A 25,231-nucleotide genomic window follows, 5' to 3' on the forward strand; every position below is an offset into this window, starting at 1 on the left:
AACGATGGGGTCTATCTCTACATAGATAGATCTTGTCTACATCATGTCATCATTCTTATTGCATTACTCCATTTCTCTATGAACTTAATACACTAGGTGCATGCTGGATAGCGGTCGATGTGTGGAGTAATAGTAGTAGATGTAGGCATGAGTCGGTCTACTAATCTTGGACGTGATGCCTATGTAATTATCATTTCCTGGATATCATCATGTGTATTTGAAGTTCTATCAATTTCCCAACAATAATTTGTTCACCCACCGTTTGCTATTTTTCTCGAGAGAAGCCACTAGTGAAACCTACGGCCCTCGAGTCTTTTTCTCATATATTTGCCTTTGCAATCTATTTTCCTTTGCTTTTATTTTCAGATCTACTAAATCAAAAACCCAAAAATACCTTGCTGCAATTTATTCTTATTTATTTATTTGTCCTTCGATCTATCAATCTACTACAAATTTACCTCACGCATGTTTGCCTATCTTGAGGCGCTGTACCCCGGAAGGGATTGACAACCCCTTTAACACGTCGGGTTGCAAGAAGTTGTTGTTTGTGTGCAGGTGTTGTTTACGTTGTGTTGCTTGGTTCACCTACTGGTTCGATTACCTTGGTTTCACATCTGAGGGAAATACGTACCGCCGCTGTGCTGCATCATCCCTTCCTCTTTGGGGAAATATCGACGTAGCTTCGAGCGACATCAAAAGGAATTTCTGGCGCCGTTGCCAGGGAGGATCTTCAACATATACCAGGTTCCTAATCACAAATCTCATCTCCTCGCAATTTACATTATTGGCCATTTGCCTCTCGTTTTCCTCTCCCCCACTTCACAAAAAATTGCCGTTTTATTCGCCCCTCTTTTTCCGTTCGTCGTTTTCTTGCCGTATCTATTTTTGAGTGCAATCTTGTTGTTTGGTCATCATGACTCAAGAGAAAACCAAGTTATGTGATTTCTCAAATACCAACAACAATGATTTTATCGGCACTCCACTTGCTCCTCCCGCCACTAGTGCAGAGACTTGTGATATTAATGCTGCTTTGCTGAATCTTGATATGAAAGACCAATTTTCCGATACTCCTGATGAGGATGTCGTGTCCCATCTTAATACCTTCGTGGAATTATGTGATATGCAAAAGAAAAAAGATGTGGACAATGATGTGGTCCGGATGAAATTATTTCCATTTTCTTTGCGTGATTCTGCAAAAATTTGGTTCTCTTCGTTGTCGCGCAATAGTATCGATTCTTGGAATAAGTGCAAAGATGCTTTTATCACTAAGTATTTTCCGCCCACAAAAATTATTTCCCTTAGAACCCAGATCATATATTTCCCTTAGAACCCAGATCATAATCTTGGGAAAGGATGAAAATGATGCTAAGGAATTGCCCAACTCATGGGTTAAATCTTTGGATGATCATACAAAAATTTTATGTGGGGTTGAATTTTGTTTCTCGTAATCTTTTAGATTCCGTCATGGGTGGTACTTTTATGGCAATTACTTTGGGTGAATACACCAAATTGCTTAATAATATTATGGCAAATTATTCGTAATGGCATACCGAAAGAGCTCCTTCTAGTAAAAAAAGTTAATTCGGTTGAAGAAATTTCTTCTTTGAGTGAAAAAGTTGATGCTCTTGTGAAATTGTTTGCTAGTAGAAGTGCTCCTATTTATTTTAATGATATGCCTTTGTCTACTTTGATTGAGCAAAATAGTGATGCCATAGATGTGAATTTTATATCTCGAAATAATTTCAACAACAATGCTTATAGAGGTAATTTTAATCCTAGGCCTTTTCCTAGTAATTCCTCGAATAATTATAGTAATTCCTATGGGAATAAATCTTATAATAATAATAGGAACATCTCTGATCTTGAGAATAATATTAAAGAATTTATCAATACACAAAAAAATTCAACACTTCCATAGAAGGAAAGTTGAGTAAGATTGATGATTTGTCTAAAGTGTTGATAGAATTGCTCATGATGTGGAAAATCTCAATATGAAAATTTTTATGCCTAAGGTTTATGAATCAATTAGCTCTTTATGTTTCTATGGATGAAAGTAAGAAAAGAACCGCTATGCTTAGAGCTAAAAGAGAATTTTTAGAAAAAGTGTTTTCTAGTGATTTCTTTCGCAAAAGTGATGAAGATCTTAAAATGATTGGTGCTTCTTATATTGATTCTTTGTTTAGTAAAGTTAATATTGATGAAAAAGGGACTAGAGAAGAGTCAACTTTAGGTAGAAGGCGTCCCAATGATTCGGAGGGTGAAAATCTTGTTGAGAAAATTGATAAAAGTGGGTTTGAAGAGGTCAAAACTTTAGCTAGTGATGTGCCCACTCTTTTGGATTACGAAGACTTTAATTATGATAGTTTCTCTTTGATTGATTGTATTTCTTTGTTGCAATCCATGATAAATTCACCCCATGCTTATGAACAAAATAAAGCTTTTACTAAACATATTGTTGATGCTATGATGAAGGCTTTTGAAGAAAAGTTCGAATTAGAAGTTTCAATTCCTAGAAAATTGCATGATGAATGGGAACCTACTATCAAAGTCAAAATTAAAAATTATTAGTGTTTTTCCTTGTGTGACTTGGGTGCTAGTGTTTCCACTATTCCGAAATCTTTATGAGATGTGCTTGGTCTTACCGATCTTGAATCATGTTCTTTGAATTTGCACTTGGCGGATTCTACTATTAAAAATCCTATGGGAAGAATTAATGATATTCTTATTCTTGCAAATAGGAATTGTGTGCCCATAGATTTTATTGTTCTTGATATTTATTGCAATCTGTCTTGTCCAATTATTCTTGGTAGACCGTTTTTACGCACTATCGGTGCTGTGATGGATATGAAAGAAGGCAATATTAAGTTCCAATTTCATTTGAGGAAGGGTATCGAGCACTTTCCTAGAACAAGAATTTGGCCACCATACGAATAAATCATGAGGTCATCTTATGGATCTCGAAACAAAGATGACAAAACTTAGATCCTTGCTTTATGCCTAGCTAAGGGCATAAAACTATAGCGCTTGTTGGGAGGCAACCCAATGGATAAAATTTGTTTTTGCTTTTTGCTTCCTGTTTTTGAGTGTTAGCACAATTATGCTACTGTTATGATTGTATTTTTATGTTTTAATTAGTGTTTGTGCCAAGTAAAGCCATTAGGATCTTCTTGGGTGATAGTTGTTTGATCTTGCTGCAAAAACAGAAACTTTTGCGCTCACGAAAATAATTCTAGGTGTTTACCAGAGAGCGATAAAATACCCATTCCACTTGAAGTAGATCAATATACAAATTTCTCAGGACTTCCTAATTGTTCAGAATTTTTGGAGTTACAGAAGTATTCGAAATTGTCAAATTGCTACAGACTGTTCTGTTTTGACAGATTCTGTTTTCTTTGTGTTGTGTGCTTATTTTAATGGCTCTATGGTTTTCTTTGATGAGTTTTTTCCATAGAAAAGTTGGATACAGTAGATATAATACAAGAACAAAATATGAATTGATTAGATACAGCACTTATAGTAGTGATTTATTATTCTTATACTAACGGACCTCACGAAGGTTTTGTTGAGTTTTGTGTGATTGAAGTTTTCAAGTTTTGGGTTATCTTACGATGGATGAAGGAATAAGGAGTAGAAGAGCCTAAGCTTGGGGATGCCCTGGCATCCCAAGCTATTATCCAAAATTGAGCAACCAACTAAGCTTGGGGATGCCCCCGAGTGGCATCCCCTCTTTCTTCTAACGACCATCGGTATTTTACTCGAAGCTATATTTTTATTCGTCACATACTATGTGTTTTGCTTGGAGCGTCTTGTATTATATGAGTCTTTGCTTGTTTTCTTTGGTGTTTTTAGTCTTGATCCCTTGCTGGACACACCTATTTGAGAGAGCCAAAATTATGTCATGACTTGTAAGAATTGCTCTCTATGCTTCACTTAAATTTTTTATGAGATATGGACTTGCTCTAGTGCTTCACTTATATCATTTTGAGCACGGTGTGCTTAGTATTTTTGAAGAAATGCTCTCTTGCTTCACTTAGATTTATTCTAGAGTTAATGAAATTTTCAAGAAATTCTCTCTTGCTTCACTTAAATTAATTTGAGAGATAGAAAGAAAAATTATGCTCATGATCTTCACTTATATTTGTTTGAGCTTGTCAAAAGCAACACATGAAAATTAGTCCCGAAGTGATAGGTATCCAAGAAGGATATAATAAGAACTTTCATGAAGATCATTGGACAAAATAAACTTGATTCTTAGTAATAGTTTTGAGATATGATGATGTGATATGTGAGTCATCCTGATGAGTAATTATGCTTTAGTAAGAATATTGGTGTTAAGGTTTGTGATTCCCTATGCAAGCACGAAAGTCCATAGTTATGCAATGAAATTATATCCTACTTATGGTGCATTATTCGGTGTTAGTATGCTTAATGCTCGCTTATGAGATTATTCGTTTCTTGGTTGGTCACTTCTCAATCTTTTGCTAGCCTTCATTTTCCACTAAGTATGATCACTACTTGTGCATCCAAAAACCTTTAAACCAGTTTTGCCACATGAGTCCACTATATCTACCTATATGCAGTATTCTTTTGCCGTTCTAAGCAAATTTTCATGTGCCATCTCTAATTTTCAAAATAAACTTCTCTTTTGTCTGTTTGTTTCGATGCTAGATGTGTTATTCTCACGATGAGTGTTTATTCACTTGTCATTGCACGAGAGTAAGGCAAAGGTATTAGGGATGCCCAGTCCCGAAATGAAAAAAAAATGAATTTACTTTATGTTGTCAAATAATAAATTCCTTGGAAAGTGTTGGTATGGAGGGCACCCGTGGATACGGTTAGCCATGGAAAGTGAAAGTATGGTGGAAAAAGGAATAAACTTTATTTTCTGTTTGGGAACCGCCTATGATATATCTAAGCATGGAAAGTGTTGGGAACTCTAAGTCGTTTTCGTTGGTGGGATGGATACACCTCCCAAAATGTTTTTATCTCTAAGTTTTTCTCTTCGAGCTCTGGCACCTCTACAAATCCCTACTTCCCTCTACAAAGGGCCTTTGTTTTACTTTATGCAATTTTTATTTTGAATTTGAGTCTCCATCTTCTCTTATAAAAGCACCAACTAGGAGGCAATATGATCGTACTTGAGTATTGGATGTAGCTAATATGCGAGTGTGTTTCATGAATGGATCAATGGTCGAGCATGATGGGCTAGGGATAGCTTATTTTAGCGTTGATATTTTGAAAGACATGGTTGCTTGTTGATATGCTTGAGTATTTAAATTATCATGTCAAAACTAGAATATTGCTTTGAACAATATAAAAGTCCAAATGTCCATGCTATAAAGAAATAAATATGATATGACATGTTAGGCAGCATTCCACATCAAAAATTCTATTTTTATCACTTCCCTACTCGAGGACGAGTAGGAGTTAAGCTTGGGTATGCTGATACGTCTCCAACGTATCTATAATTTTTTGTTGTTCCATGCTGTTATATTATCAATCTTGGATGTTTTATAATCATTTTATAGTCATTTTATATCATTTTTGGTACTAACCTATTGACATAGTGCCAAGTGCCAGTTGCTATTTTTTTAGTGTTTTTTACAGCACAGAAAATCAATATTAAACGAAGTCCAAATGCCACGAAACTTTACGAAGAATTTTATGGGCTAGAAGGAACACAACGGGCCCTCGCTGCGCTTGGGGGTGCCCCGAGGGGGGCACAACCCACCAGGGCACGCCAGGAGGCCCAGGCGTGCCCTGGTGGGTTTGCCCACCTCAGGTGCCCCCCGGACCACCTCTTTGCTCTATAAGTACCCCAATATTCCCAAAACCCTAGGGGAGTCGACGAAATATTGATCCAGCCACCGCAGAGTCCAGAACCACCAAATCCAATCTAGACACCATCTCGGATGGGGTTCACCACCTCCATTGGTGCCTCTCCGATGATGCGTGAGTAGTTCTTTGAAGACCTTCGGGTCCGTAGTTAGTATTTAGATGTCTTCCTTTCTCTATCTCTTGATTCTCAATACAATGGTCTCTTGGAGATCCATATGATGTAACTCTTTTGCGGTGTGTTTGTTGGGATCGATGAACTTTGACTTTATGATCAGATCTATCTTTTTATGTCCATGAAAGTATTTGAGTTTCTTTGATCTCTTTTATGCATGATTTCTTATAGCCTCGTCTTTCTTCTCCAGTATTTGGGTTTTGTTTGGCCAACTTGATCTATTTATCTTGCAATGGGAAGAGGTGCTTTGTAGTGGGTTCGATCTTACGGTGTTTAATCCCAGTGACAGAAGGGGAACCAACGCGTATGTATCGTTGCTACTAAGGATAAAATGATGGGGTCTATCTCTATATAGATAGATCTTGTCTACATCATGTCATCGTTCTTATTGCATTACTCCGTTTCTCCATGAACTTAATACACTAGATGCATGCTGGATAGTGCTACCTCTTGAGCACTGTGTTGGTTTTTCCCCGAAGAGGAAGGGATGATGCAGCAGAGTAGCGTAAGTATTTCCCTCGGTTTTTGAGAACCAAGGTATCAATCCAGTAGGAGGCTACGCACGAGTCCCTCGTACCTGCACAAAACAAATAAATCCTCGCAACCAACGCGATAAGGGGTTGTAAATCCCTACACGACCACTTACGAGAGTGAGATCTGATAGATATGATAAGTTAATATTTTTGGTATTTTTATGATAAGATGCAAGGTAAAATAAAAGCAAATTAAATAGCAAAGTATTGGAAGATTAATATGATGAAGATAGATCCGGGGGCCATAGATTTCACTAGTGGCTTCTCTGAAGAGCATAAGTATTCTACGGTGGGTGAACGAATTACTGTTGAGCAATTGACAGAATTGAGCATAGTTATGAGAATATCTAGGTATGATCATGTATATAGGCATCGCGTCCGAGACAAGTAGACCGACTCCTGCCTGCATCTACTACTATTACTCCACTCATCGATCGCTATCCAGCATGCATCTAGAGTATTAAGTTAATGAAAACAGAGTAACGCCTTAAGCAAGATGACATGATGTAGAGGGATAAACTCATACAATATGATGAAAACCCCATCGTGTTATCCTTGATGGCAACAATACAATACGTGCCTTGCTGCCCCAACTGTCACTGGGAAAGGACACCGCAAGATTGAACCCAAAGCTAAGCACTTCTCCCATTGCAAAAAAGATCAATCTAGTAGTCCAAACCAAACTGATAATTTGAAGAGACTTGCAAAGATAATCAATCATACATAAAAGAATTCAGAGAAGATTCAAATATTGTTCATAGATAGACTTGATCATAAACCCACAATTCATCGGTCTCAACAAACACACCGCAAAAAGAAGATTACATCGAATAGATCTCCACAAGAGAGGGGGAGAACATTGTATTGAGATCCAAAAGGAGAGAAGAAGCCATCTAGCTAATAACTATGGACCCGTAGGTCTAAGGTAAACTACTCACACTTCATCGGAGGTGTCAGGACCCCGACTCGATGTCACATCGATCTAGCTGGTAACACCTCATATCACTTTGCGGCCTCACGCACGGTATTCCCACGGGTGTCGCCTTACCTTTTCCCGGGACCGTTTGCGCCTTTTGGCTCACGTATATGATAGTGCCGCTAGCATCCATATGATAAAGAGCCCGGGCTGACATGACTAGTCGTAAACCCAAAGTGGCACAGACTTACAGGGACAGGCATCCATGACCCAGCTTCGAACGTGTCGGTCATCAGCAAGTGGGTCCGGGCTGTAGCACTGGGCTAGCAGGACTCCGGTAAACCGGGCTGTAGCGGGCTAACAGGACTCCGGTACTCAATGCGTGACATTTCCCCGAAGGGACAGACACAGGAACGAAGAAGGACACATGCCGGCCAGCCTAAGTGTTCCAGAGCAGTAGCAAGCTACCATGGCTCAGCGGTAACACTAGGAGACATTTCCCGGTAAGAGAGGCTACTAAAGATAAACAACTAGATAGTCAGATCCCGCACATACCAAGCATTTCAATCATACACACAATATGCTCGATATGTGCAAATACAACGAAGCATCACAACATGACTCTACGACACAAATACTTTATTTAAGGCTCAGTGAGCCATACATAACATACACACAAAGGTACGGGTCTCACGACCCAACATACAAGTCATACAATCATACAAGCCAACAGCAGAAGTAACTTGTCTGAGTACAGACAACTAGTAAAATAAAAGAGGCTTGGAAAGCCTGACTATACTATGTGGTCCTTCACAAGCTCAGGGTCACCACCTGGGTCTTTAGCCTACTCGTTGATGTCAACGTCTACATAGAACCCATCAGAAGGGGTTGCAGTGTCTTCTGTAAAAATGTAGATTATAGCAACATGAGTACAAAGGTACTCAGCAAGACTTACATCAGATCCTACATACATGCATAGTATCAAGAAGGGTTGGTGGAGTTATTGCAGCAAGCCAGCTTTGACTCTTGGCTAGGCTATCCTACGATACTCCATTTGAAATAGTTTTGCGCACTCGAGTCCACTACTCACCACTTCAATACACTACCGAGGATCCACCTCCGTCTTCCTACGGAAGAGCCATCCTCGGCACTCACACTTATCTTGAGGCTTTTAGTAGTTTCCATTTACTTGTCTATGAACTGTATAGGCAACCAAGTAGTCCTTTACCGCGGACGCGGCTATTCGAATAGATCATGTTAACCCTGCAGGGGTGTACTTCGTCATACATGTTTCCACCACTTAGCGTCTGCACACGACATGTGCTCGGCAGACTTCAAGCGAAAGCCGACGTGGGTGTAGACCACGACCTACCTAAACACTTAAGCCTCTAGTCCAGGTTTATCGCCTATTCAGGTTCCATCCGCAGGGAGTCCGGCCGAGGTTTCCCATACGGCCCCGAACGATGTGAACAGGGTTCCCGAGATACCTAACGGGTATTCGGTACACCCGGCCACGTACCTACCGCATCACAGCCCACCCCTACGGTCAGCGCTGTCCACGGCCTCCAGTAGGCTACAAACACCAGAAACTACTTGCAACTCCTGGACAGAGAGCTAGGGTGATTAAGAAGTCGAGCGGGGTCATATTTCAGGGCCCAATGCATGGTAGTAGCTGTATCTTAAATCACACATACAGATCTCAGTGCTTAAGGTCGGCTTCAATGAAACAACCCACCATGTACTCCTACATGGCCTCTCATCGATACCTTTACTAAATCGTGTTCACCACACCACTCTCGTTACCGACATAATCATTTCACTCTAGCCCATCACCCAGATGAACCAGACCTGACACGACTCTAAGCATAGCAGGCATAGCAAGGTAGGAACAACACATACATATGGCTCAATCAACTCCTACACATGCTAGTGGGTTTCATCTAGTTACTGTGGCAATGACAGGTCATGCAGAGGAAATGGGTTCAACTACCGTAGCACACAGCAGTTTGAATCGCGTTGTCTTAATGCAGTAAAAGAGAGCAGGAGCGAGAACATGGGATTGTATCAATATGATCAAATGGTTGGTTGCTTGCCTGATGGTTCGTTGCACGGATACGATTCCTCGTTAGGGTAATCACGGTACTCCTCGGGGACAGATCCTGTCGCAAAGGACATCGATACACAAACATCACCAAACAATATGCAACAATATGATGCATGCATGAAACATGGCAATATGAGTGTGTTGGGCTAATGCAACTAAAACCAGAAGGGTTTGAACAAATTTGAATCAAAGATTCAAATTTCAAATTCAAATATGGCCTTTTAAGGTGCCTTTCTTGTTCTGATTGAAACATCAACTTAACTTGTTTGATCATGCATGAAAATGGTACAGATGGATAGATTGGATTTTTCTGATCATTTTTCATATATTATTTGTCCAATTTGGAGTTACAGAATAAAAGTTATGAATTTTTGAAGTTTAAATAATATTCTGGAATTTCCTGATTTAATTTAAATCCAGAAATTCAATTACTGCGTCAGCCTGACATCATAGTGACATCAGCAGGTCAACAGAGCTGGCTCGGGTCAAACCTGACGTGTGGGGTCCACACGTCAGTGTCACAGGGGCTAATTCCGCGTTGACCCCGGGCTGGTTAGCTTTGACTAACCCCTGGGGCCCACTGTCAGCGTCTGTAGGGGGTGGATTAGTGGTTAATCAACTAGGCCACGTCAGCTCGCCGGAGTTCTGGCCGGCGGCGACCAACAGTGCGGCGGCGATAGTGCTTTTGGTCGTTTCGGCCACCAAATGGAACGTGGCGACCACCGGAGTGAAGCTGAGGACGACCCGCGGCTCTTGGCGGAGTCAGTTGGGGTCGGGGTGGCCGGAGTCGACGGCGGCGAGCTCGGTTGCGGCTGCCGGGGTTCGGTCGTGCACGGGAACGGTGTTGCAGGACGTTAGGGGGGGGTGTTGGAGCGTGCTACGTGCTCCTAGTGAGATGTGGAGCACGATGGTGAGCTCGGTTGGGCGCTACGGCGACCGTGGCCACGACGGCGACATCGCCGGCGGCGTGAAGCTTTCGGCCGCGGTGGGGCTAGGGCCTAGGGGTCGGGAGAGAGCCGGGAAGAAGAGGGAAACGGTGGCGTAGCTCACCGCGGTTGCAGTGGGCGTCGAAGCGGGCTCGGGGACGCGCTGGAGACGGCGAATTCGTCGGCGACGGTGGTCGGAGTCCGAAGGGGGGAACGGCGACGTGGCGGCGATGCAGGGCTTCCGGGGACTCGTGGAGCGGTGGGGAGGAAGAGGGAGTCGAGGCGGAACTTCTGAGCTACTCGGGGGAGCGAGGGGTGGCCGGAGTCAGTGGCTACGGCGAACGGCGGCGACGGTGGTGTTCGGCCGTGAGAGGGAGAGAGCAAGGGAGAACCGGGGAAGAGTGAATGGGGTGTCGGCGAGGTCGGGGCGACGACCAGAAGACGATCCACGCGGCGCAACGGCGACCAGGGCGATGCAGAGAGGCTGGGTGGTGCGTGGCGAGCTCGGGCGCGCCATGCTCACCTCCCTGCCTGCTCTGGCGAGGGGAAGCAGCTGGCTGGCACGGGCCAGCACAGTGCTGGGCCGGCTGGGCTGGCTAGTGGCCTGCGGTGGCGCCAGGTAAGCTTTTTCCTTTTTCTTCTGTTTTCTATTTTATTTAATAAATCTGCAACTTTGTTGAATTAAATAAAATACCTAGGCAATTCTAAAAATCACCAAACTACTCCTGGCTCATGGTTGGATTATTTCCAGCATGAAACATTTTAGTTTGGAGATATTTGAGCATTTAAATATTTTATATTATTTTAAATGCCCAAATTCAAATAGTTATGATTTAACTCAAGAACCCTAGGATGGCCTAGAAAAGTGTGCACCATTTTTGGCAGAGGTTCTGAACCAAGGCAAAAATGATGGGCATTTTAGAAGGGCATTTCAGGTTCATTGAAAATTATTTTAGTAAACCCTAGTTGGTTATCAGAGGGGACTGGGGGTTCTGTCATCCCCATTTCAAGTTTCTGATGAAAAGGTAAACATGATGCAACACTCTAATGCATGACTAGCTAGGGTGTGACAACTCACCCCCACTCAAAAGAATCTCGTCCCGAGATTTGGGTTCCTCCGAGAAGAAGGCGGGATACTCGAGTCGAAGACGATCCTCCCTTTCCCAGGTTGCTTCATCTTCAGAATGGTGCGACCATTGAACCTTGAGAAACTTGATATTATGACGTCGCGTGGTACGTTCGGTTTGATCGAGGATACGAATGGGGTACTCCCGATATGTAAGATTATCTTGGAGATCAAGCGTTTCGTGGTTCACTTCACGGATAGGATCCGAGAAGCAACGCCTGAGTTGAGAAACGTGGAAGACATCGTGAACTCTGGAGAGGTGCGGAGGTAGTTCCAATTGGTAGGCAACTTCTCCTCGTTTGGCAAGAATGTGAAAAGGTCCAATGTATCGAGGAGCCAATTTTCCTTTGATACCGAAACGATGGGTTCCCTTCAGAGGGGTGACCCGAAGGTAAGCCTTCTCGTCAACCTCGAAAGTCATAGCCTTGTGTTTTCGGTCATATTGACTCTTTTGACGAGATTGGGCTGTTTTCAACTTTTCACGAACGATACGAACTTGTTCTTCTGCTTCCTGAATCATATCCGGGCCAAAGAATTGTCTTTCCCCGGTCTCTGACCAGTTAAGGGGTGTTCGACATCGTCGTCCATAGAGAACTTCAAAAGGGGTTTTACCCAAGCTAGATTGATAGCTGTTGTTGTAAGCGAATTCGGCAAATGGAAGGCACTTCTCCCAGTCCATTCCGAACGAGATAACAGAGGCTCGAAGCATGTCTTCTAGAATTTGGTTGACGCGTTCCACTTGACCACTTGATTGAGGGTGGAAAGCGGTGCTAAAGGAGAGACGGGTTCCCATAGCATTTTGGAAACTTTCCCAAAATCGAGAGGTGAAAAGACTTCCTCGATCCGAATTGATTTCCAAAGGAACACCATGGAGAGACACTATTCGGGAGATGTATAAGTCTGCCAGCTGACTAGCGGTTATACTCTCACGAACAGGTAAGAAATGAGCTACTTTGGAAAGACGATCGACCACGACGAAAATAGCATTATTCCCTCTCTTGGTCCTGGGAAAACCGGTAATGAAATCCATACCAATTTTATCCCATTTCCATTCAGGAATAGCTAAGGGTTGAAGGGTGCCAGCAGGCCGTTGGTGCTCTGCTTTTACACGACGACAGACGTCGCAATTTGCAATATACTGAGCAATTTCTCTCCTCATCCTAGTCCACCAGAACCTCTGGCGTAGGTCCTGATACATCTTAGTACTACCGGGATGAATGGTGAGAGGAGATTCATGAGCCTCCTTAAGGATCAACTGCCGTAGATGCTGGTTCTTGGGAACCACTAGACGATTCTCAAAGTACACAACACCTTGATCATTTGTGGAGAAACAACTAACACCTCCGCTAGCAATGTTCTCTTTGATTTTAGATATTCCCTTATCTCGCTTTTGGGCAGCGATGATTTGATCCGTAAGAGTAGGTTTCGCCACCAAGGTGGAAAGAAAACCTTGAGGTACAATGTGAAGGTTAAGCTTCCGAAATTCCTCATGGAGAAGCGGTTGACTTTGTTGTAACATCAGGTTGTTACAATAAGATTTACGACTTAGCGCATCAGCCATGACGTTGGCTTTCCCTGGGGTGTAGGTTATTCCTAAGTCGAAGTCTGTGATCAATTCAACCCAACGTCTTTGCCTGAGATTCAGATCCGGTTGGGTGAAAATGTACTTCAGACTTTGGTGATCAGTGAATATTTCGCAACGATTACCGAGGAGGTAATGTCGCCAGGTTTTAAGTGCATAGACTACGGCTGCAAGTTCTAGATCATGAGTAGGATAATTCTCCTCATGTGGGTGCAATTGCCGTGAAGCGTAAGCAATTATGTGTCGATCTTGCATGAGAATGCAACCTAGTCCTTGTCGCGAGGCGTCGCAGTAGATAACAAAGTCCCTGGAGAAGTCTGGCGGTACCAGCACAGGAGCAGAAGTCAGACGTCTTTTCAGTTCCTGAAAACTGTGCTCACATTGTGGAGTCCATTCGAACTTCTTATCTTTCTTGAGGAGTTCGGTTAGAGGTTTGGCAATTTTGGAGAAGTTCTCGACAAAGCGACGACAATAACTTGCTAAGCCCAGAAAACTCCGAACTTGCTTGACCGATTCGGGTGGAGTCCAATCAAGGACGGCTTGAACTCGCTCAGGGTTGACAGCAATACCTTTACCAGATATTACATGACCCAGATAGGTCACTTCTGGCAACCAGAATTCACATTTAGAAAATTTGGCATAAAGGCGATGCTCTCGAAGTTTTTGCAACACTAGCCTTAGATGTTCGGCATGTTCTTCCTCGTTCTTGGAGTATATGAGTATGTCATCGAGATAAACTACGACGAATTTATCCAAATACTCCATGAAGATTGAGTTCATTAACCGAGAAAAAGTGGCTGGAGCGTTGGTTAAACCGAAGGACATAACGGTGTACTCGTATTGGCCATAACGAGTAACAAAGGCCGTTTTAGGAATGTCCCCGTTTCTGATTTTGATTTGATGGTATCCCAACCTCAAATCCATCTTGGAAAAGACCGAGGATCCAGCGAGCTGATCATACAGGTCGTTGATCCTGGGAAGTGGATATTTGTTCTTGATTGTGACCAAGTTGACAGGTCGGTAATCTACAACCATCCGGTTCGTACCATCCTTCTTCTTGACGAATAGGACGGGGCAAGCCCACGGAGATGAGCTAGGTCGGATGAAACCCTTTTTCAAGGATTCGTCGAGTTGTTTCTTAAGCTCGGCTAGTTCTAGGGGTGCCATCTTATAAGGTCTTCTAGCAATCGGAACGGTTCCTGGAATGAGGTCTATTACGAACTCAACATCCCTGTCAGGTGGAACACCTGGCAATTCCTCTGGAAAGACATCCGGAAAGTCACGGACTACCGGAACGTCCTCAAGGTCTGGCAAAGGGCTGGCGTTAAGAGAATATAATTGTCGCTTGGCTATTCGAGTCAAAACATTGACTATCTTCCCCGAAGGATGGGTGAGTTGAACAGTCCTAGAGAAGCAATCAATTTTGGCATGATGAGCTGACATCCAGTCCATACCCAAAATGATATTAATGTCTGAAGATTTAAGGGCTATCAAAGATGCGAAAAAAACAAGTCTGTCGACTTGGATTTCATTTCCATAACTTACCCTAGAGGTCTGCCATCTAGACCCAGGGGTAGAGATTTCCATAGTGGACGGCAGATCACAGAATGCAACGTTATGCAAACGAGCATAATTTTCAGATATAAAGGAATAAGAGGCTCCTGTATCGAAAAGAACAGATGCCGGGTGGCAATTAACAAGAAGCGTACCGAGAACGACGTTGGGATCTTCTTGAGCTTCTTCGGCAGAGATACAGTTGACATGGCCACGTGAAGCGGTGACCGGTTTAGCGTGGAATACTTTCCCTGTCGGCTTGCCACGGCCAGCAGCTTTAGCAGATTGATTGGGGTTGGTCTGGGGACACTCACGCATATAGTGACCAGATTCCCCACACTTGAAACAAGTCACGGAACTGGTACGTGGAGGAGCATTATTGGTTGGACCCCCATAGGGCTTAGCTGGAGTAGACTGTTGAGCAGGGCGAGGCGCCTGGAAAGATGGCCTCGGTGTGAACCTGGGTGGCAAGGCGGTGTTGGGTACCCACACGCGGCGCTTCTGAGGACCAGCACCGGATGAGGAACCCATATCACGTCCATGCTTGCGTGTTGCGTCATAGTCAGTCTGACCAGTTTCAGCACTGATGGCTTTGTTGACAAGTTTCGAGAAGGATGTGCACTCATGCAGACGAAGGTCGCGGCGAAGCTCAGGACTAAGGCCCTTACGGAACCTTGCTTGCTTCTTGGCGTCAGTAGACACTTCCTCGGTTGCATATCGTGCAAGATTACCAAACTCCCTGCTATAGACATCCACAGAAAGTCGGCCTTGGGTGAAATTGCAAAATTCTTCACGCTTACGGTCCATGAGACCCTCCGGAATGTGGTGTTCACGGAAAGCGTCGCTGAATTCAGCCCAAGTTGTGACATGGCCTGCTGGGCGCATAGCTCCATAATTCTCCCACCATAGACTGGCGGGGCCTTCAAGATGATATGCAGCAAAGGTGACCTTGTCAGCCTCCGCTACCAACGCAGAACGCAGCTTGTGAGAGATACTGCGAAGCCAGTCATCAGCGTCGAGAGGCTCGACGGAGTGGTGGAACGTGGGTGGATGCAATTTGATAAAATCACTGAGTGACACCACGTTAGCCCTCTGATGGTGTGCTGTATTCTGTTCAATACGCTCTAACAAACGGTTTGTCTCCCGCTTGTTTCTCTCAGCTTCCATCATAACCTCGGCTAGTGAAGGAGGATGAGGCAGATTTACATCCCTGGCTTCACTGCCTTCGGCCTGCTCTTGAGAGGCAGGGTTAGCGCGCGTGTTGACCATCCTAGGTAGACAAGACAATGATTTAGTCAGAATGATGAAATTCCGACATGGAATACATAATGTAAGAAATAACTCGGAATGCAAGATGATCATCCGTATGACATGGTAGATACAGAAACTGCTTCTTTATTCCATCGTCATACACACCATACAAGGTTTAGTACAAGCCAAGCAAAGTACTAATACGGTGAAAAGAGGATTACATCACATCGGAGGCATTCCAAGCTCCTATACATTATTTTTCTACAACTCCGGAAAGAGTACAAACTAGGTCATAACCCACGAGTCACGCGGGACGATAGACGACACATCTAGTGCGAACTAGTGATACTGCTACTAACTCAGACCGATCCGTAGTAGTCCTCGTAGAAGTCACCTCCATAGCCCGGAAGTTCAACATGATCATCCGGAAACAGACGATCTCGCGGAGCTTGTGGACCATAGGGGCTAGGATGAGGTCTTGGACCAGCAAACGGTGGCCTGCGGGGACCGCGAGGTGGGGTGATGCCTCCTACATCACGCCAAACCATCACGTCCGGCAGAGCAGATCTCACAGGATAGAGATCGCGCATATCTGAAAATCCAGCTTGCACCGCCGGTGCGAACCGAGTCAAAGTGGCCCAGTGGTCGGCACGGGTATTGAAGAGCTCTAGCCTTAAGGCCCGATTTTCATGGTCCTTATCCTCGAGCATCTCAGCAGTGGTGCGAGTCCGTGAATCCTCCTGAGTGGAGTCAGCATATATAGCCTGAAAATATCCTTGTGCTCCCGGAAGTGATCCTGGCATATACCGGAAATCAGAGTCCCGAAATAGACCAGATCTGACTCGCATAATGGTCATCATAGAGTAGGCGGCATCCTGCACAGCCATCTCGATAGTAACCCCGAGTCCATAGGAGCAGTGAAGAGGCTTAGTGGATCCAGGATAAGATGGAAATATCCTGACAGTGCAGAGATACTGGCTTTGATTAAAGTCTCGGAATTGCTCTTCGACCGTGTACTCAGGATACCAGCGGTATCCAGCCTCAGTCATTACCCTGACCAACTTAGCAGTATGGCCGGGTACATCTAGGCACCGAGTCAGGCGAACCACTTGATTGAGGTCGCGAGTGGCCATCTGAAAGCACAATTATAATGCAAAGGCATTAGAATTTCTAGCAAAATTTCGGCAGCATAACAGCTGTAAATGCTCAAAAAGGATATTGAGACATTTGACAAAGGATTTTGTACACACTCAACATCATCATATCAAGTCTTGAAACCATTCTTACAACATAATGTGGTAGTAGAACTGAACTAGGCTTGTAACCATCAAACTTATAAGGTACTACTGATTAGTAACTCGTGATCCTGATAGAGAGAGCAGATCCTAATTCCTTAACCCCCGGGTGGAAGAATGGACTGACTCAGATCAGAAAGTCATAAGATATAAGGAGTAAAAAGAGCCTTACGTTCCATCCCACAAACAATTCCCCTACATATAACTAAAGAATTTCTAGACTCAACATCGACCAGTTTGGCTTGGAGAACCTACAGGCAGTCCGGCTCTGATGCCAACGCTGTCAGGACCCCGACTCGATGTCACATCGATCTAGCTGGTAACACCTCATATCACTTTGCGGCCTCACGCACGGTATTCCCACGGGTGTCGCCTTACCTTTTCCCGGGACCGTTTGCGCCTTTTGGCTCACGTATATGATAGTGCCGCTAGCATCCATATGATAAAGAGCCCGGGCTGACATGACTAGTCGTAAACCCAAAGTGGCACAGACTTACAGGGACAGGCATCCATGACCCAGCTTCGAACGTGTCGGTCATCAGCAAGTGGGTCCGGGCTGTAGCACTGGGCTAGCAGGACTCCGGTAAACCGGGCTGTAGCGGGCTAACAGGACTCCGGTACTCAATGCGTGACATTTCCCCGAAGGGACAGACACAGGAACGAAGAAGGACACATGCCGGCCAGCCTAAGTGTTCCAGAGCAGTAGCAAGCTACCATGGCTCAGCGGTAACACTAGGAGACATTTCCCGGTAAGAGAGGCTACTAAAGATAAACAACTAGATAGTCAGATCCCGCACATACCAAGCATTTCAATCATACACACAATATGCTCGATATGTGCAAATACAACGAAGCATCACAACATGACTCTACGACACAAATACTTTATTTAAGGCTCAGTGAGCCATACATAACATACACACAAAGGTACGGGTCTCACGACCCAACATACAAGTCATACAATCATACAAGCCAACAGCGGAAGTAACTTGTCTGAGTACAGACAACTAGTAAAATAAAAGAGGCTTGGAAAGCCTGACTATACTATGTGGTCCTTCACAAGCTCAGGGTCACCACCTGGGTCTTTAGCCTACTCGTTGATGTCAACGTCTACATAGAACCCATCAGAAGGGGTTGCAGTGTCTTCTGTAAAAATGTAGATTATAGCAACATGAGTACAAAGGTACTCAGCAAGACTTACATCAGATCCTACATACATGCATAGTATCAAGAAGGGTTGGTGGAGTTATTGCAGCAAGCCAGCTTTGACTCTTGGCTAGGCTATCCTACGATACTCCATTTGAAATAGTTTTGCGCACTCGAGTCCACTACTCACCACTTCAATACACTACCGAGGATCCACCTCCGTCTTCCTACGGAAGAGCCATCCTCGGCACTCACACTTATCTTGAGGCTTTTAGTAGTTTCCATTTACTTGTCTATGAACTGTATAGGCAACCAAGTAGTCCTTTACCGCGGACGCGGCTATTCGAATAGATCATGTTAACCCTGCAGGGGTGTACTTCGTCATACATGTTTCCACCACTTAGCGTCTGCACACGACATGTGCTCGGCAGACTTCAAGCGAAAGCCGACGTGGGTGTAGACCACGACCTACCTAAACACTTAAGCCTCTAGTCCAGGTTTATCGCCTATTCAGGTTCCATCCGCAGGGAGTCCGGCCGAGGTTTCCCATACGGCCCCGAACGATGTGAACAGGGTTCCCGAGATACCTAACGGGTATTCGGTACACCCGGCCACGTACCTACCGCATCACAGCCCACCCCTACGGTCAGCGCTGTCCACGGCCTCCAGTAGGCTACAAACACCAGAAACTACTTGCAACTCCTGGACAGAGAGCTAGGGTGATTAAGAAGTCGAGCGGGGTCATATTTCAGGGCCCAATGCATGGTAGTAGCTGTATCTTAAATCACACATACAGATCTCAGTGCTTAAGGTCGGCTTCAATGAAACAACCCACCATGTACTCCTACACGGCCTCTCATCGATACCTTTACTAAATCGTGTTCACCACACGACTCTCGTTACCGACATAATCATTTCACTCTAGCACATCACCCAGATGAACCAGACCTGACACGACTCTAAGCATAGCAGGCATAGCAAGGTAGGAACAACACATACATATGGCTCAATCAACTCCTACACATGCTAGTGGGTTTCATCTAGTTACTGTGGCAATGACAGGTCATGCAGAGGAAATGGGTTCAACTACCGTAGCACACAGCAGTTTGAATCGCGTTGTCTTAATGCAGTAAAAGAGAGCAGGAGCGAGAACATGGGATTGTATCGATATGATAAAATGGTTGGTTGCTTGCCTGATGGTTCGTTGCACGGATACGATTCCTCGTTAGGGTAATCACGGTACTCCTCGGGGACAGATCCTGTCGCAAAGGACATCGATACACAAACATCACCAAACAATATGCAACAATATGATGCATGCATGAAACATGGCAATATGAGTGTGTTGGGCTAATGCAACTAAAACCAGAAGGGTTTGAACAAATTTGAATCAAAGATTCAAATTTCAAATTCAAATATGGCCTTTTAAGGTGCCTTTCTTGTTCTGATTGAAACATCAACTTAACTTGTTTGATCATGCATGAAAATGGTACAGATGGATAGATTGGATTTTTCTGATCATTTTCATATATTATTTGTCCAATTTGGAGTTACAGAATAAAAGTTATGAATTTTTGAAGTTTAAATAATATTCTGGAATTTCCTGATTTAATTTAAATCCAGAAATTCAATTACTGCGTCAGCCTGACATCATAGTGACATCAGCAGGTCAACAGAGCTGGCTCGGGTCAAACCTGACGTGTGGGGTCCACACGTCAGTGTCACAGGGGCTAATTCCGCGTTGACCCCAGGCTGGTTAGCTTTGACTAACCCCTGGGGCCCACTGTCAGCGTCTGTAGGGGGTGGATTAGTGGTTAATCAACTAGGCCACGTCAGCTCGCCGGAGTTCTGGCCGGCGGCGACCAACAGTGCGGCGGCGATAGTGCTTTTGGTCGTTTCGGCCACCAAATGGAACGTGGCGACCACCGGAGTGAAGCTGAGGACGACCCGCGGCTCTTGGCGGAGTCAGTTGGGGTCGGGGTGGCCGGAGTCGACGGCGGCGAGCTCGGTTGCGGCTGCCGGGGTTCGGTCGTGCACGGGAACGGTGTTGCAGGACGTTAGGGGGGGTGTTGGAGCGTGCTACGTGCTCCTAGTGAGATGTGGAGCACGATGGTGAGCTCGGTTGGGCGCTACGGCGACCGTGGCCACGACGGCGACATCGCCGGCGGCGTGAAGCTTTCGGCCGCGGTGGGGCTAGGGCCTAGGGGTCGGGAGAGAGCCGGGAAGAAGAGGGAAACGGTGGCGTAGCTCACCGCGGTTGCAGTGGGCGTCGAAGCGGGCTCGGGGACGCGCTGGAGACGGCGAATTCGTCGGCGACGGTGGTCAGAGTCCGAAGGGGGGAACGGCGACGTGGCGGCGATGCAGGGCTTCCGGGGACTCGTGGAGCGGTGGGGAGGAAGAGGGAGTCGAGGCGGAACTTCTGAGCTACTCGGGGGAGCGAGGGGTGGCCGGAGTCAGTGGCTACGGCGAACGGCGGCGACGGTGGTGTTCGGCCGTGAGAGGGAGAGAGCGAGGGAGAACCGGGGAAGAGTGAATGGGGTGTCGGCGAGGTCGGGGCGACGACCAGAAGACGATCCACGCGGCGCAACGGCGACCAGGGCGATGCAGAGAGGCTGGGTGGTGCGTGGCGAGCTCGGGCGCGCCATGCTCACCTCCCTGCCTGCTCTGGCGAGGGGAAGCAGCTGGCTGGCACGGGCCAGCACAGTGCTGGGCCGGCTGGGCTGGCTAGTGGCCTGCGGTGGCGCCAGGTAAGCTTTTTCCTTTTTCTTCTGTTTTCTGTTTTATTTAATAAATCTGCAACTTTGTTGAATTAAATAAAATACCTAGGCAATTCTAAAAATCACCAAACTACTCCTGGCTCATGGTTGGATTATTTCCAGCATGAAACATTTTAGTTTGGAGATATTTGAGCATTTAAATATTTTATATTATTTTAAATGCCCAAATTCAAATAGTTATGATTTAACTCAAGAACCCTAGGATGGCCTAGAAAAGTGTGCACCATTTTTGGCAGAGGTTCTGAACCAAGGCAAAAATGATGGGCATTTTAGAAGGGCATTTCAGGTTCATTGAAAATTATTTTAGTAAACCCTAGTTGGTTATCAGAGGGGACTGGGGGTTCTGTCATCCCCATTTCAAGTTTCTGATGAAAAGGTAAACATGATGCAACACTCTAATGCATGACTAGCTAGGGTGTGACAGGAGGGGCTATGGTGATGATGTAGAAGCCCTCCGTGATCAATGCCCCCTGCGGCGGAGCTCCGGAACAGGCCCCAAGATGGGATCTCGTGGATACAGAAAGTTACGGCAGTGGAATTAGGGTTTTGGCTCCGTATCTGATCATTTGGGGGTACGTAGGTATATATAGGAGGAAGGAGTACGTCGGTGGAGCAACAGGGGGGCCGACGAGGGTAGAGGGCGCGCCTGGGGGGTAGGCGCGCCCCCCTACCTCGTGGCCTCCTCTTTTGTTTCTTGACGTAGGGTCCAAGTCCTTTGGATCATGTTCGATGAGAAAATCACGTTCCCGAAGGTTTCATTCCGTTTGGACTCCGTTTGATATTCCTTTTCTTCGAAACCCTAAAATAGGCCCAAAAAACAGCAATTCTGGGCTGGACCTTCGGTTAATAGGTTAGTCCCAATAATAATATAAAAGTGGATAATAAAGCCCAATAATGTCCAAAACAGTAGATAATATAGCATGGAGAAATCAAAAATTATAGATACGTTGGAGACGTATCAAGCATCCCCAAGCTTAATTCCTGCTCGTCCTCGAGTAGGTAAATGATAAAAACAGAATTTTTGATGCAGAGTGCTACTTGGCATAATTTTAATGTAATTCTTCTTAATTGTGGTATGAATATTCAGATCCAAAAGATTCAAGATAAAAGTTTAATATTGACATAAAAATAATAATACTAAAGAAATCATGTCTTCTCAAAATAACATGGCCAAAGAAAGTTATCCCTACAAAATCATATAGTCTGGCTATGCTCTATCTTCACCACACAAAGTATTTAAATCATGCACAACCCCGATGAAAAGCCAAGCAATTGTTTCATACTTTTGACATTCTCAAAACTTTTTCAATCTTCACGCAATACATGAGTGTGAGCCATGGATAGAGCACTATATGTGGAATAGAATGGTGGTTGTGGAGAAGACAAAAAGGGAGAATATAGTCTCACAACAACTAGGCGTATCAACGGGCTATGGAGATGCCCATCAATAGATATCAATGTGAGTGAGTAGGGATTGACATGCAACGGATGCACTAGAGCTATAAGTATATCAAAGCTCAACAAAAGAAACTAAGTGGGTGTGCATCCAACTCGCTTGCTCATGAAGACCTAGGGCAATTTGAGGAAGCCCATCATTGGAATATACAAGCCAAGTTTTATAATGAAAAATTCCCACTAGTACATGAAAGTGATGAAATGAGAGACTCTCTACTATGAATATCATGGTGCTACTTTGAAGCACAAGTGTGGTAAAAGGATAGTAGCATTGCCCCTTCTCTCTTTTTCTCTCATTTTTTATTTGGGCCTTTTCTCTTTTTTTTTATTTATGGCCTCTTTTCTCTTTTTTTTGCATCTAGAGTCTCATCCCGACTTGTGGGGGAATCATAGTCTCCATCATCCTTTCCTCACTTGGGACAATGCTCTAATAATGATGATCATCACACTTTTATTTTCTTACAACTCAACAATTACAACTCGATACTTAGAACAAAGTATGACTCTATATGAATGCCTCCGGTGGTGTACCGGGATATGCAATGACTCATGAGTGACATGTATGAAAGAATTATGAACATTGGCTTTGCCATAAATACGATGTCAACTACATGATCATGCTAAGTAATATGACAATGATGGAATGTGTCATAATAAACGGAACGGTGGAAAGTTACATGGAAATATATCTCGGAATGGCTATGGAAATGCCATAATAGGTAGGTATGGTGGCTGTTTTGGGGAAGGTATATGGTGGGTGTATGATACCGGCGAAAGGTGCGCGGTATTAGAGAGGCTAGCAATGGTGGAAGGGTGGGAGTGCGTATAATCCATGGACTCAACATTAATCATAAAGAACTCATATACTTATTGCAAAAATCTACAAGTTATCAAAGCAAAGTATTACACGCATGCTCCTAGGGGGATAGATTGGTAGGAAAAGACCATCGCCCATCCCCTACCGCCACTCATAAGGAAGACAATCAATAAATAAATCATGCTCCAACTTCATCACATAACGGTTCACCATACGTGCATGCTACGGGAATCACAAACTTTAACACAAGTATTTCTCAAATTCACAATTTCTCAACTAGCACAACTTTAATATGACCATCTTCATATCTCAAAACAATTATTAAGCATCAAACTTCTCATAGTATTCAACACACTCATAAGAAAGTTTTATTATTATTCTTGAATACCAAGCATATTAGGATTATTTAAGCAAATTACCATGCTATTTAAGACTCTCAAAATAATCTAAGTGAAGCATGAGAGATCAATAGTTTCTATAAAACAAATCCACCATCGTGCTCTAAAATATATAAGTGAAGTACTAGAGCAAAACTATATAACTCAATTGATATAAGCGAAGCACATAGAGTATTCTAACAATTTCCAAATCATGTATGGCTCTCTAAAAAGGTGTGTACATCAAGGATGATTGTGGTAAACTAAAAAATAAAGAATCAAATAATACAAGACCCTCCAAGCAAAACACATATCATATGATGAATAAAAATATAGCTCCAAGTAAAGTTACCGATAGAAGTAGACGAAAAGAGGGGATGCCTTCCGGGGAATCCCCAAGCTTTGGCTTTTAGGTGTCCTTAGATTATCTTGGGGGTGCCATGGGCATCCCCAAGCTTAGGCTCTTGCCACTCCTTGTTCCATAATCCATCAAATCTTTACCCAAAACTTGAAAACTTCACAACACAAAACTTAAAGTAGAAAATATCACGAGCTCCGTTAGCGAAAGAAAACAAAAGACCACTTCAAGGTACTGTAATGAACTCATTCTTTATTTATATTGGTGTTAAACCTACTGTATTCCAACTTCTCTATGGTTTATAAACTATTTTACTACCATAGATTCATCAAAATAAGCAAACAACACAAGCAAAAGAGAATCTGTCAAAAACAGAACAGACTGTAGTAATCTGTAGCTAGAACAAGATCTGGAACCCCAAAAATTCTAAAATAAATTTCTGGACGTGAGGAATTTATCTATTAATCATCTGAAAAGGAATTAACTAAATAGCACTTTCCAAATAAAAATGGCAGGAGTTCTCGTGAGCGCTAAAGTTTCTGTTTTTTACAGCAAGATATCAAGACTTTCCCCAAGTCTTCCCAACGGTTCTACTTGGCACAAACACTAATTAAACACACAAAAAACACAACCTAAACAGACGCTAGATAAACTGTTTATTACTAAACAGGAGCAAAAAGCAAGGAATACAAATAAAATTGGGTTCCCTCCCAACAAGCGCTATCGTTTAACGCCCCTAGCTAGGCCTAAAAAGCAAGGATAGATCTAGGTATTGCCATAATAGTAAGATAGATCATTAAAACTCATTTCATATTCTCTACATTCGGCAGCAATTTTTCTTTGAGGCAAGCAAAAGTAATCAAAAGGGCTAAATTTAATCGGGCAAAAGTCCCCAAGATCAACCTTGGGAGGTATAGGTTCCTCCTTTGGTCCCTCGTATTGCACAACCAATTCATCATTATAAGCATTCTTTTGGCAGAACTTTGTGAGCCTATATTCAAGAG

The sequence above is a fragment of the Triticum aestivum genome, chromosome 6A (genome assembly GCF_018294505.1).
Source record: "Triticum aestivum cultivar Chinese Spring chromosome 6A, IWGSC CS RefSeq v2.1, whole genome shotgun sequence".
Taxonomy (NCBI): domain Eukaryota; kingdom Viridiplantae; phylum Streptophyta; class Magnoliopsida; order Poales; family Poaceae; genus Triticum; species Triticum aestivum.